This window comes from Alosa pseudoharengus, unplaced genomic scaffold (assembly GCF_046254945.1).
Source record: "Alosa pseudoharengus isolate Yale_2024_CS ecotype anadromous, Long Island Sound unplaced genomic scaffold, YU_APseudo_1.1 YU_APseudo_1.1_scf_16, whole genome shotgun sequence".
In the NCBI taxonomy this organism is placed as follows: domain Eukaryota; kingdom Metazoa; phylum Chordata; class Actinopteri; order Clupeiformes; family Clupeidae; genus Alosa; species Alosa pseudoharengus.
Genome location: NW_027468630.1, coordinates 8,025,556 through 8,038,055, shown reverse-complemented (window position 1 = coordinate 8,038,055; position 12,500 = coordinate 8,025,556). Strand labels below are relative to the sequence as shown.

The window sequence follows — 12,500 nt, the reverse complement described above, 5'->3', positions numbered from 1 at the left end:
GTGTGTGTTTGTGTGCATGTGTGTATGTGTGTCAAGTGCAAGTGTGAGCTACGACAGAGAGGCAGCGACCAACCAGCCAACCGGCTCTGTCAATCTCAATCTGTCCCTCAGGCAGATGGCTCCTGCGCCTGCCCTGTGTGGCTTGCCCTGCATGCCTGTGTCTGTCTGTCTGCCTGCCTGTCTGTCTGCCTGTCTGCCTGTCTGTGTGTGTCTGTCTGTCTGTCTGCCTGTGTCTGTGCCTGTGTCTGTGTCTATCTACAGGGCTAGGCAGAGTAGGGCGGTGGGTGGGACTTAGCAGGGAGGGTCAAAGGTGAACAGGAAGTGCTGTGTTTTTTTCTTTTTTTTTCTTTTTCTTTTTCCCCTGTGAAGCAGGCGGTCCTTGTTAAATGTGTGTGTGTGTGTGTGTGTGCGTGTGTGTGTGTGTGTGTGAGGGTTGAACGGAAGGGGCGGAGCAGGCCCAGAGGGAGAGGGGAGGGATTAGGTTCTACTTGGATTTGGACTGCGAGGAGCATGTGGGAATGCCGCCAGGCCCAACTGCACAGTAGGTCGGAATCAAAGCCTTTTCTCTTTTTTTCCCCCCCCTTTCCTCTTCCACCCCTCCTCTCTTCTCTTCCCTCTCTCCACTATCTCTGGGTTTTCACGTGGGGATGAAAAACTTTTGGTTGAGGTTGGTCTGACCGAGCGGGATAGGTCTGTCTGTGTGTGTCGGGAAGAGAGTGCGAGTGTGTGAAGGTTAGCCGGCTGGTTAAGCGCTGATGGAGGCGTGGAGGGTGGTGAGGGATGTGTAACTGGAATGGCAAGCTTTTTCAGTGTTGCCTCAGTGTGACCTGCCTCAGTCCCACACACACACACACACACACACACACACTTCCTAGTGTCCAGTGCACTGGTCTTCTTGTGTCTTTATTTATGTGTGAGGGGAAAATTACAGGCAGAGGAAGGAAGTTTCGTGACTCACTGAACATGTCGTAAGATTGTTTCGTTGTTGTGTTTATTTGTCTCGTATGTGTGCGTGCATGAGGATTGTGAACTTGTTCCATTCTCGTGGGTGTCGTATATGTTTAGTTTTCAAGGGCAACTTTTTTCCTCTTTTTTTTTTTTTTTTTCTTTGTGTGTGTGTGGAGATGACCGTTGGCCGTTGTTCCTCTCTGTCTGTCCCCCCACCTCTCTACCTGGTCGTTGGGGACTGGCCGAGTGAGTTTCTCAGGTGACGCTGCGGGAGTCGTGGAGCTTGCCCGTTTCCATGGCTCCCCCAGTGCGAGTGGCGGGGGTGGTGGTGGTGGCGGCAGCGGCGGTGGTGGCCTGGGGTTTATTTACAGAAAGAAAACGTCCCATTTCACAACCTCTTCCCCCCCACCCTCTCTCTCTCTCTCACACAGACACACAGACACACAGACACACAGACACACAGACACACAGACACACAGACACACAGACACACAGACACACAGACACACAGACACACAGACACACACACAGACATGGAGCAAGGGGAGAAGGACAGGCTCGGCTGCACTGTGCGGTGGGGATAAAGTTCACCCTCTGCCTCGCAACAGCAGCCATAATTAAAACCCTCCACGAATCAAGTAAATGCTGCTCCGAGAACTTTCCGTTCTCCCCAGCCCGGCCGCGTTAATGTTTTACTCTCTGTCTTTCTCTTTCTCCTTTTTTATGCGAGCGCAAAATGGAGGCTTGCCTTTGCCTGGGTAGTTTTTAAAGCAATCTATGGAAACACACATAGGCCCTGCTAATTCAATCAGGTTGGAACTTGGAGTCATATGATTTTCAATTTCTCCCCCCTTTCTCTCTCTCTTTCTCTCTCGCTCTCACACACACACTCACACGCAAACAGACTCACACTCTCATACTCTCACACACTCATTCGCTCACACGCACAGTGTCGCCATTATGTTATGGTGATCTGGGAGGCTTGGGCCGAGCCCTGTGTGTGTGTGAGTGACGGACTGACTCTGATAGTGTTGCATTGAGCAGTGAAGGCGCAGTCCCAGTCCCAGTCTCTGACCCCCCCCCCCCCCCTCCTCGTCTTTATGTGTTTAGTGGAGCAGCCTAGCTGCTCGCTGTCTCCCCTGCAGCTGACTGCGGTCCAGGCCTCCTCTGTTTACCCTGTCATTAGCATCTCACACACGGCTCTGTGTGGAAGGCCATTGTGAGGATAGCTGGGGGAGTGTGTGTGTGGATGTGTGTTGGTGGCTGTGTGTTGGTGGCTGTGTGTTGGTGGCTGTGTGTTGGTGGGTGTGTGTTGGTGTGTGTGTGTGTGTGCTTGTTTCTTTTATACGCCTGTGTGTGTGTGTGTGTGTGTGTGTGTGTGTGTGTGTGTGTGTGTGTGTGTGTGCGTTCGCGCATGTTTCTTTTATACGCCTGTGTGTGTGTGTGTGTGTGCATGTTTCTTTTATACGCCTGTGTGTGTGTGTGTGCGCATGTTTCTTTTATACGCCTGTGTGTGTGTGTGTGTGTGCGTGCGTGCATGTGATTTTGCACCCCACACGTCTGCTCTGGTGTGAAAGCTGTAAAGGTCACCTATGGGTCAACCACTCTGTCTAGTCAGTGGTCAGTAGTTCAGTAGGTGGGGGCAGACGCCTGGACGAGGGGATCGTCTGACTCATATTCATGTCATGGATGTGTGTGTGTGTGTGTGTGTGTGTGTGTGTGGAAGTAAGACCCCAGTTCTCGATATGAAGCAATTTGAGTCTGCACAGGGCCATGTCACATCTGCACACACACTACGTACGCATGCTCTGCATTGCCTATTGCACTTGAGCTGAATCAGTGTCCTGCACGAGAGCACGCTCTTCCTCTGTGCTCATCGTTGCACCAGGCATCACACTTTCACCACACTGTGGTTTTACTTCAAAGTGCTTCACCCGCCCCGCCCACCCCTCTCAGACGAAATGATACGAAACTCTGAGTGTGTAAGTGCAGATCGTTTTTGTGTTGTGGAGGAGTCGTGAGCTAGATTTGCCACCTATTTGGTGATGGAGGTGTTGTTAATTCATCCTCTCCTTTCCAATTCTGTTGTGAGACTGAATTTCCATTCAGAATTGCCTCGCAGGGATGTGTGTGTGTGCGTGTGTGTGCGAACTGTGTGTGCACGCCTGCCTGCATGATTTTCTGCGCGTGTGTGTGTGTGTGTGTGTGTGTGTGTGTGTGTGTGTGTGTGTGTGTGTGTGTGTGTGTGTGTGTGTGTGTGTGTGTGTGTGTGTGTGTGTGTGTGTGTGTGTGTGTGTGTGTGTGCAGGGGATGGAGATACAGACAGAGTGGTAGATGAATTGTCACTATCTGTGATGCCTCAGTACCCTGAAAAGCCATCCTACCTGTCTCTTGACAGAGAGGAAGTGAAAATTAGAGCAGAAAAAACTGTTCTCTCTCTCTCTCTCCCTCTGTCGCTCTTGCTTTCTCTCTTTCATTATCTCCCTCTCTCTTTTTCCCCTGACTTCACCTAACTCCACCCCTCCGGGCTCCAATGAGTTTTGCATTTTGTTGTGTGTGTGTGTCTGTCTGCAAGTGTGTGTGTTCCTGTTTCTATTTGTGTGTGTGTGTGTGTGTGTGTGTGTGTCTGTTTCTGTCTAGTTTGCTCTTATGCTGCTGTCTGCCTGATGCATCTCTCTCTCTCTCTCTCTCTCTCTCTCTCTCTCTCTCTCTCTCTCTCTCTCTCTCCTTCCTCCATCTCTCTTCCTCTCTCTGTCTCCCGCTTTCTCTCTCCTTCCTCCATCTCTCTTCCTCTCTCTGACCTAAATAATGAACGAATGGTAAAGGTCTAGAAGTAAGCTCCCTGCTGTGCCCCACCCCCACCCCATCACCCTCACCCACCGTCACTCAGACGCCCCCTGATCTGATGTGGGCTTCAGCTCTGACCTCAGCCGCACAGTAGCCAACACAGACAACCTCCCTCTCTCTTCCTTCCTATCCCTCTCTCTCTCTTTTTCTTTCTCTCTCTCTTCCTATCTCTCTCTCTCTCCCCCTCTCTTTTTCTTCCCCTCTCTCTCTCTATCTCTCTCTCTTCCTATCTCTCTCTCTCTCCCCCTCTCTTTTTCTTCCCCTCTCTCTCTCTATCTCTCTCTCTTCCTATCTCTTTCTTTCTCTCTCTCTTTCTCTGTCTCTTCCTATCTTTCCTCTCTTTCTTTCTCTCTCTCTCTCTCCCTTTATTTCTCTCTTCCTTTCATTCTCCCCCTCCCTTCCTCCATGTTTTTGCCTTGTACTCAATTGGGGTTACTCTATCTCTCTCTCTGGCTCTGTTTGTCTGTCTCCTGCTCTATCTCTTTTCTCTAGTCTCTCCCTCTCTCTCTCTCTCTCTCTCTCTCTCTCTCTGTCTGGCTCTGTTTGTCTGTCTCCTGCTCTATCTCTTTTCTCTAGTCTCTCTCTCTCTCTCTCTCTCTTTCTCTCTTTTTTGCCTTAGTCATGTTTTCACACAGCCTTTTCCTTATTCCCCCTCATATGTTTTCTCTGACCTAGAAAAACAGATTTCTCAAATGGACACCTCAATTCATTGCCATGGTTAAAGCTGATTTTATTTATTTTATTGTTGCTACCATTTGGTTGTTGTTAAAGCTTGAGTGTTAGCACGTGCTGACTAGCGTGTTGAATGGCATCCATAGTAGTAGGAGTCATTGGTTGGACTAGTGGAGCAGGTAGGTCAAGTTTTGAACCCAGAAGTGCATTGTGGCGGTTCCTGGTGTTTCCATGCTTCAGGGTAATGATGTGTTGTTCCTTAGGTAGGGTGTGATCAGGGCCCCAGGCTAGCCATTTATCAGACGGCTGGTTAAGATAAATTATTTGTGTGTGTGTATTTGTGTGTGTGTGTTTGTGCGTGCGTGCGTGCGTGCGTGCGTCTGTCTGTGTGTGTTTTTGTGTGTGTGTGTGTGGGCACGAGTAAGAGTGAAAGAGTGGTTCTACAGGCTGCTCATCTCTTTCCATCTGTGGTAAGCCTACATGTCGTCTCTACCTCACTACACGGCTGGCTGGCTCCACGTCTTTCCAACCCATCCATCTCTTTATCTCCCATTTCTCTCCCTCCGTCTCCGTTTCCGTTGCTCCTCCAGCGATGCTGCCATGCGTGCTGCAGTGCCATCTGGAAACCTGGCTCCGCGCCCCTCAGACAGAGAGTCTCTCACTCTCTCCCAGATGATGCTCCCTCAGGCCAAGGGCCACGCTTTGAGAGTCCCAAGAGTCCGCGATCGTCCGCTGGGGTGACAGAGCGATGTAAATTCAGTGGGTGTAGCCACCACGGCTCCGTGCGGACATTTGTTTACCATCCAGTTTTTTTTGTTGTGACCGCGCGGCCACATTACCACAAGGGCACGGACAGCAAATGGACGAACTCCAAATAGACTAGAAAGTATAATAAGAGCTACGCTTCTGTGCTGTCCACAGCTGTCTGTGTGCTCTCTACAAGCGTGTAGACTCCACCTACAAGTAGCCTGGTTCAGTCATGGCGCTAACACCTATCCTGACCTGTCCTGACCTGGGGCCTGTACTACGAAGCGGGGTTTCTGGCTTATCTGGGTAACTTCGAGAGTAACTTGATCACGTGTGGCGTAACTTCCCGATTAACCCGTACTACGAAAGGTGGATAGGTTTTAAGCGAGGTATGCTGCCATGGCAATTTACGCTGCATCTCAAACCTGCTCCGACCAGGTTATGTTCTTGGTTAACCCGAGGTTTCCGTTAACCACACCCTTTATAAGTACCACCCCTCCACTAACAATTTCTCCCGAGACATGTCGGCGTACCTGGATGATCCATACGACACTGGAGCGCAAATCGTGAGGGACTCTCTTCGCAGGGCGAGGGGTTTTAGAGACCGCCAGAAAATATATATAGCCTACCCGGACGATATTCTCTATGAAGATATAGATTGTCAGCCGAGGGAATTCGTTATCTTTGTCAGATGATCTAGGAAGACGTCTCAGCAATGCCCGTACGTGGACATTCATGTATTCAATCGGTGATGCAAGAATACTGTATGTCCTAAAATAAATCGGACATAGGCCTACAGTATGCTGAACATCTGAGCAAGAATAGCCTAAAATAAATCGGACATAGCTTACAGTAGGCCTAATAAATACAAATCACCATTTTAACAAACTTGTTGAATTGAATGTCATATTACTGTACCCTGCACATAAAGGCTACACATTTCCACAGCACCAGAATCCGACCGAATGCCTCCCTCAACCCCCTCCATAATCGGCCTTCCACTATTATTTGCGATGGCCAACTCCTCTGCTACTGTAAAACACTCTGGTGCCTTACAGTAGTGTTCAAAGACACCTTTTTCTTAGCTGTAAAACAGAGGCCAAGTGAAGGCTATAAGCATAGGCCTACATGTTTTCATAATTAAGAAATATTAATGCAAGCTATGACTATATAAACCACTATTCTGAATAATGTGTTTGTGTTTCATTTTCACCTGCTGCCATGTGCGTTTGGCAATGGTGTTGCATCTGAAATGTTCACAGGATTAGGCATACACTAAATCAGTCAATGGGGCTACTTAAACATTCAATTATCCTTATTACTGTAATCTATATGCCCACTTCTAAATTGTGTTGCATCTGTAGGCATTTCTATGAACTCAAAATAAGTAATTTAATTATTTCAACTCATTAAATACATTCCGCAAGCTATTAATCCTCCGTATTTGAAGAACATGTGGAAATAATACTTTTAGGCATTTAGGATCTGCAATACGTTGCCAACAGCCTTGCCAGCTTGCTTTGTTCACTGCCGACGTATTTGTCATAATAATTGGCATTCCTCATCCGTAAAATAAGGTGAACGCGTCATCACTGAAAGTGGTGATTTGCGCTGCAACCCGCCCCTTTTATGTGAACGCGCACAAACTCCAATGAGGTTAACCCCGGCTCAACAAATCAACTTCATAATCAGCGTCGTAGTACCGATTAACACCACTAAAGATAACCAGGTTTTGTCAACCCCGGTTTAACAAAGTAACCCTGGGTTACATCTGGGTAGGTTAAGCTCCCTTCGTAGTACAGGCCCCTGGAGGGTGAGCCTGAACCTAAGCCTCCACCACCCACACGCTCTTACACAACGTCACTAAACATATCTGAACCAGGGCAGCCTGGTGCTCCTTAAGGCTACTTCTGGCAACTCCCCACCTTCTCTTCTCTCCTCTCACTCTCTCCTCTCACTCTCTCCTCCCTTCTCTTCTCTTCTCTTCTCTTCTCTTCTCTTCTCTTCTCTTCTCTTCTCTTCTCTTCTCTTCTCTTCTCTTCTCTTCTCTTCTCTTCTCTTCTCTTCTCTTCTCTCACTCCTCTCCTCTTCTCTCCTCTCCTCTCTTCTCAACCCTCTTCTCTCACTCTCCTCTCTCCTTTCTTCTCACCTCTCCTCTCCTCTCTTCTCTCCTCTCCTCTTGTCACATCTGCCCCCCCTCCATCTCTCCGACTACCTAACTCTGTCCCTTTCTCTCTCTCTGTCCCTTTCTCTCTCTATCTCCTCCTCTCCTTCTCTCTCTCTCTCTCTCTCCCACGCCTATGTGTGCATGGTGGCAGTGGTGGCCAGTGAGGGGAAAGGGCAAGCCAATTTGTCTGGGTTAGCCATGCTGCACGCTCACTCGGCCCTACATCGCTCTCTGAGACCGGGAGGAGAAGGCCGCCGAGCACTAGTGCTGCTACTGTTTTTTAATTAAATAAAGGCTGGCAATTAGCTGCTCACCCAGCGTTCAGGAGCTAATACACTCCTAGAGCGGGGAGAAGTAGCTTACGTGGGAGACCTTTTTTCCTCCTGCACCTCCTCATCTCTCTCTCTCTCTCTCTCCCTCTCTCTCTCTCTCTCTCTCTCTCTCTCTGTATATCTCTCTTTTTTGCTCTCTTTTACTCCCTAACTCTTGTTATTGGTGCGGCGTTTGGGGAATGCTGCAGAATGTCCCAGTGCTGCTACTCTTCTGTTAGTGATAATCAAACCGCGTTCATTAATAGCACGTTGCAGTGGCGCACAGAATTAGCGTAGCAGTCTGTGAGCTCTGTGGCTCTGGATGGAAATCTTTATAGCTAATGCCTATAAATATCCCCGGCTTGGAGGCCCACACAGAGGCCCGTTTTGGAAGTGTGCTAGGTCTCTTAAGTGAAGGAGTTATGAAGAGATTGAGTCCTTCCTAGTGTGAGATTCCTCTTAAGTTTTTGAAAACATCTCAGTATTGAGAAAATCAATGACTGAAATTATTTTCTTCCTGATTAAAATTCACTCCGTATCTAAATAGGCTATAAGCCAAGCTACATTATACGTAGCTTAAATGCACGGGTATAAAGACAAGTTGCATGGTAATATGCTGACCAGTATAGTTGACTGCATCATAAGGCCCTCTCTTAAGGCTAATTTCCCTTAGTTTCCTGTTCAACAACAATTCTGCTGCTCTACTAGAATGTTTTTTTTTTTATAGCCAGGATGCAGCTGTCTCTGTCAGGTCATGTGAACTGTTCACTACTGTAATTTTGTGAGGCTCTTCTTCTATTTCTCCATACGGCAATCATGAATCATACCGACCAGCTCTTTTCTTGCTTGGATCTTTTAGTTTGTAATCCCAAATAAAATAAAAAAGATTTGCCCCAAAACTTGTCATCCCTATTCCCAAATGAATTGATCGACAAGCATAATTGCATGACTAATGTCATTGGCACAAATGCCATAATTTGATTACATTCCGATTCACAAGTGAACAAGTTCATTCTGATGTGATATTGATAGGAATGAGATCGAATCCTATATAGAAGTGCCCCCCACCCCTATCTTCAAATGGAACACTGTAATATGCATGTAACATTCTGCACGTACGCCTAACTGAAATTTTATGAAAATATTTCATTTCTAAAATTGTTTTAGTTAAACTTACAGGATTCCTATAATATTTTCTACTAGTCACATTGCTCTCATAGGTTTCTTCAAGTCCCAAATAGTAGGAAATGTAATTTGGTTTTAGTGACACGCTTTTCTGGCACTATAACTTAGGCTGTTTGACAACTTGAAGGATGGACAAGGGCATTACCATTTTCATGTGGGAGTTGACAAATAAGCACTAATTAGGTCCAAAAGAATTTAAAATTTACAAGAGGCTTGAAAACCATTTTCCCTTTTCAGCAGGTGAGAAGGCACATGGGCTTTCTACCTACCTACCTACCAACTCAGGCCATCCTTAAAAATATTTTTGTTTGCAGTAACAGCCAAAAAAAATTTAAAATGGGTCGGTAGGTAGGTCAATATTTTTTTTTTTCAAGATTCAAAGTAAAAAAAAAAGTACAATTTTGGTCATGGTGATTACGTAGGAATGAATTTACACAAATGTGCATATCGTGACGTAACTGATTGGGTCTTCAACCTGTGCCTTCAGGCGCACCATTGCAAACCTCATTCTGATGCAGGCTATATAGACCAGCCTTTCTCAAACTTCTTTAACCTGAGGCCCGGTCATGGCAGACTTTGGGGTCATAGGGCTCTTCTACATGTACCCAGAAAGAAGGCTACAATAACTCTTGGCCACGTTATATTGAATTTTGACTATACAATACTCAATGCTATACAGTGTATTATACAGTCTCTGCTCTGTTTCTAAGGAAGTTCCAAAAAACGTCGTTCTATTAAGTTTCGTTAAATAAATAAATAGCCTTCCAACAGGTTGAAGCAGAGCTTTGATACCAACGTTATCAATTAGTTTCAGTTTCTCTTGCGCAGACGTGCATTGAATGAATGCTCATACCACCACTTAATTGTAGGGCTCCATGTTTAATGACATCGATAGCAGAAACGTTTGTTTTATTTTTTCGTCGATCCGCGGTTTCTTGATCAACTGCGCAGCAAATTATCAAATGAAGCACCGGGCCAAATTTCACTCCACGACTCCGCGAAACAGCAGTCTCCATGTTGCGGACCCATATTTTGAGAAATGCTAAATAGACCACAACCAATTTCAATACTCCGACACGGTCACCGTTTGACTAGGGGGGGAGAAGGGATGAGAAAAGATCTGGCCACAGTTCTTCCAGAACTTCGTGCCAAGTAAAAGCGTTATCAGTTTGTTTGAATGAAACGAAGCGTAGGCCTCTCATGCGTAAAACCAATGGTGTAGAGATGACGCCACAGGGTTTTATTTAAGTGAGCCACGTTTGCATGTAGGCAATTTATATTCACAATACTTGGGCCTACTAAAAGAAATATTATTTTATTGCATTTGTATTGGTTGTTTAGAGTAAAAAAAACAATCGGTCGGTATTAACGCAAGTTTACAACCGGCAAGTCGGTCGGACTAAAAGGGGAAAAAAATAAATATTTGGGTCTGTTCTACATTGACAGGGTCGGTCGGGTTACGGCAAACGAAAGTATTTTTAAGGATGGCCTCAACTGCCTAACAACTTGGCTCTGCAAATCTCCATCATTTGTCATAAAGCAGCTTCACACCAAAAAATCTTGAATATTTGGATCAGTGAGGCTGGTCAGTCCTTCAGTTTCAGTTTTAGGCAACAGTATCGACGTATCTTGAATGGTTAAAGTTGTGTCTTGCATTGTGAAAGATTGTTGGGTATCAACGAATCACAATACTTGTGTGCCGATTCGATTTATATTGCGAATTTAGTTTTTTTGCGATTCGATAGTATTGAGTATTGCGGTTTTATTTCTTCTTTTCTTTCTTTCATTCTATTCTATAACAAAAACAAAATATGAATAATACACTTTTATGAGACAATATATTATGAGACATTTATAAAAAAAACTATTGTGGGGAAAAGAACTGATCGTCACCAAAACAAATCACGATACATGAATCAATGTTTTTTTTTTCACCCCAGTATCAATCTTTTTCCAGCAAATTAGCACTATGATCATCTTCCTCTGCCGATGCGCTAAGTAAATGGAATCCGGCTCTGAGGACAAGCCTCAGAAAATAAGGTCTTAAAAAAGTGTATGAATTACATGGCCACAATAGCTGAAATTGTATTTATTTAATTTTTTTTGTGATGTCATTGCCATGTGTGTGTGTGCGTGTGCATGCATGATATTATGTGTTTGTTTTTGCGGTTAGGCCTAAGGCTAGAGGTGTTCTGTAGAACATTATGTGTGTGCAGCTTACTGAAGGGAGTATGAACTCCGCTATTTGTCTTAGATTAGACTTCTGTGTTCAACACTGTTTAGTTATGTGCCTTTTTTTGTGGAATACCTGCGCATTCCAGTGGAATGTGGTGGGCAGGTCCTTGGTGGCAGTTTACCGTTCAGTTTCCGTTTGAACCTGACACCGGCTGTGGCTATGTTTTGCATATATGCAGCATCATTTGCCAAGATGACTTGGCCAGACGAGATGTGGATCTGGATGAAATTATGGGGTGGATTGTGGTGATATGACATCTGCCGGGGCTCCTGGCCGCTCATCCTTCTGAAACCTTCCCACAACTAGATGAGCACCATTCAAATCAAGACTGACCAATGGGACAGAGTTGTGCGCTGCACGATGACTTGCAGCCTTTTTTTGCGATTTGCTAATTGCTGTAGTTCAAATTGCAATTTTGATTAAAAATCGATTTAATTTTGCGGCCGTATTTTTTAGTGCTTGATTAATATGCCCCATTGGGGCACCTTCCAGGCTTTCATAAGCCACCACATAAGCCATTTGAAATGGACGCTCGATGTGGAGCTTGGAACAGTCTAGATATGTGCGTGTGACAAATCTTCTTATAATTTGTTTGTTTTTATATGTGTGGGTGTGTGTGTGTGTGTGTGTGTGTACGTGTACGTGCACGTCTACACGTGTGAGTTTGTTTGTGTGCTCTTACTGTGTGCTACCTAGCAGTGTTTATAAGGATCATTACTGCCTGATGCTCTATTTAATGGGTTCAGGAAGTATTGCTGCGCATCATGTCCCCTTTCATTTATCAAACCCTCCTCCCTTCCACTCTCCTCTCCTCCCTCCCCTTCTCTCTCTCTCTCTCTCTCTCCCTCTCTCCCTCTCTCCCACTCCCCCTCCCTCTTTCAGTGTAACTTTAAATTGTCCGGGCGTCTCGACTCTAATTAGAGCCCCCCCCCCCCCCCACCACCCCGTCATCTCCCCACTGCTGACAGTATAATCTATATTCTATTAACCAGGACACAGGTTTGGGTCTGGTTATGGTGGGCCAAGGTGAGTGTCTGTGGCGCTAACAACGCTGCTCCTGCACCACTATTATTAGCAGCGCGGTATGTGACACACTTTAGCTGGGTGTGTGTGTTCACTACAGGCTGGCCCAGCGCGATGGTGCCTCCGTGCTCGTTTGCTTTTCCGTGGGGTGGGGGAGGGAGGGCCTGCGCAGGGGGAACTTTGAGGGGATCAGCGGGGGCCTCAAGGGGTCACGTTTGGTGGCACTCGCATACAGGCTAACAGGTTCACATTGTGGGTTCATGACAGGCAGGCCTAGTTGTTTGTCCTCTGGGCGTGTTGGGGAACCCTGTGTGTTTGTGTGTGTGTGTGTGTGTGTGTGTGTGTGTGTGTGTGTGTGTGTGTT

At 46.2% G+C, this 12,500-nt stretch overlaps 1 protein-coding gene across 10 annotated transcripts in view; it reads left to right on the top strand.

Moving 5' to 3' along the window:
* chd9 (chromodomain helicase DNA binding protein 9) overlaps positions 1 to 12,500 on the top strand; it is a 102,383-nt gene that overhangs the window by 13,390 nt on the left and 76,493 nt on the right. Inside the window, exon 1 of one of the 10 annotated variants that reach the window (XM_076286944.1) lies at positions 524 to 545. The exons of the other annotated variants lie outside the window; for them this stretch is intronic. The gene's annotated coding sequence lies outside the window, so the exon portion shown is untranslated. Of the gene's footprint in view, positions 1 to 523; positions 546 to 12,500 lie in introns of those variants that run through there. 10 annotated transcript variants of the gene reach the window in all.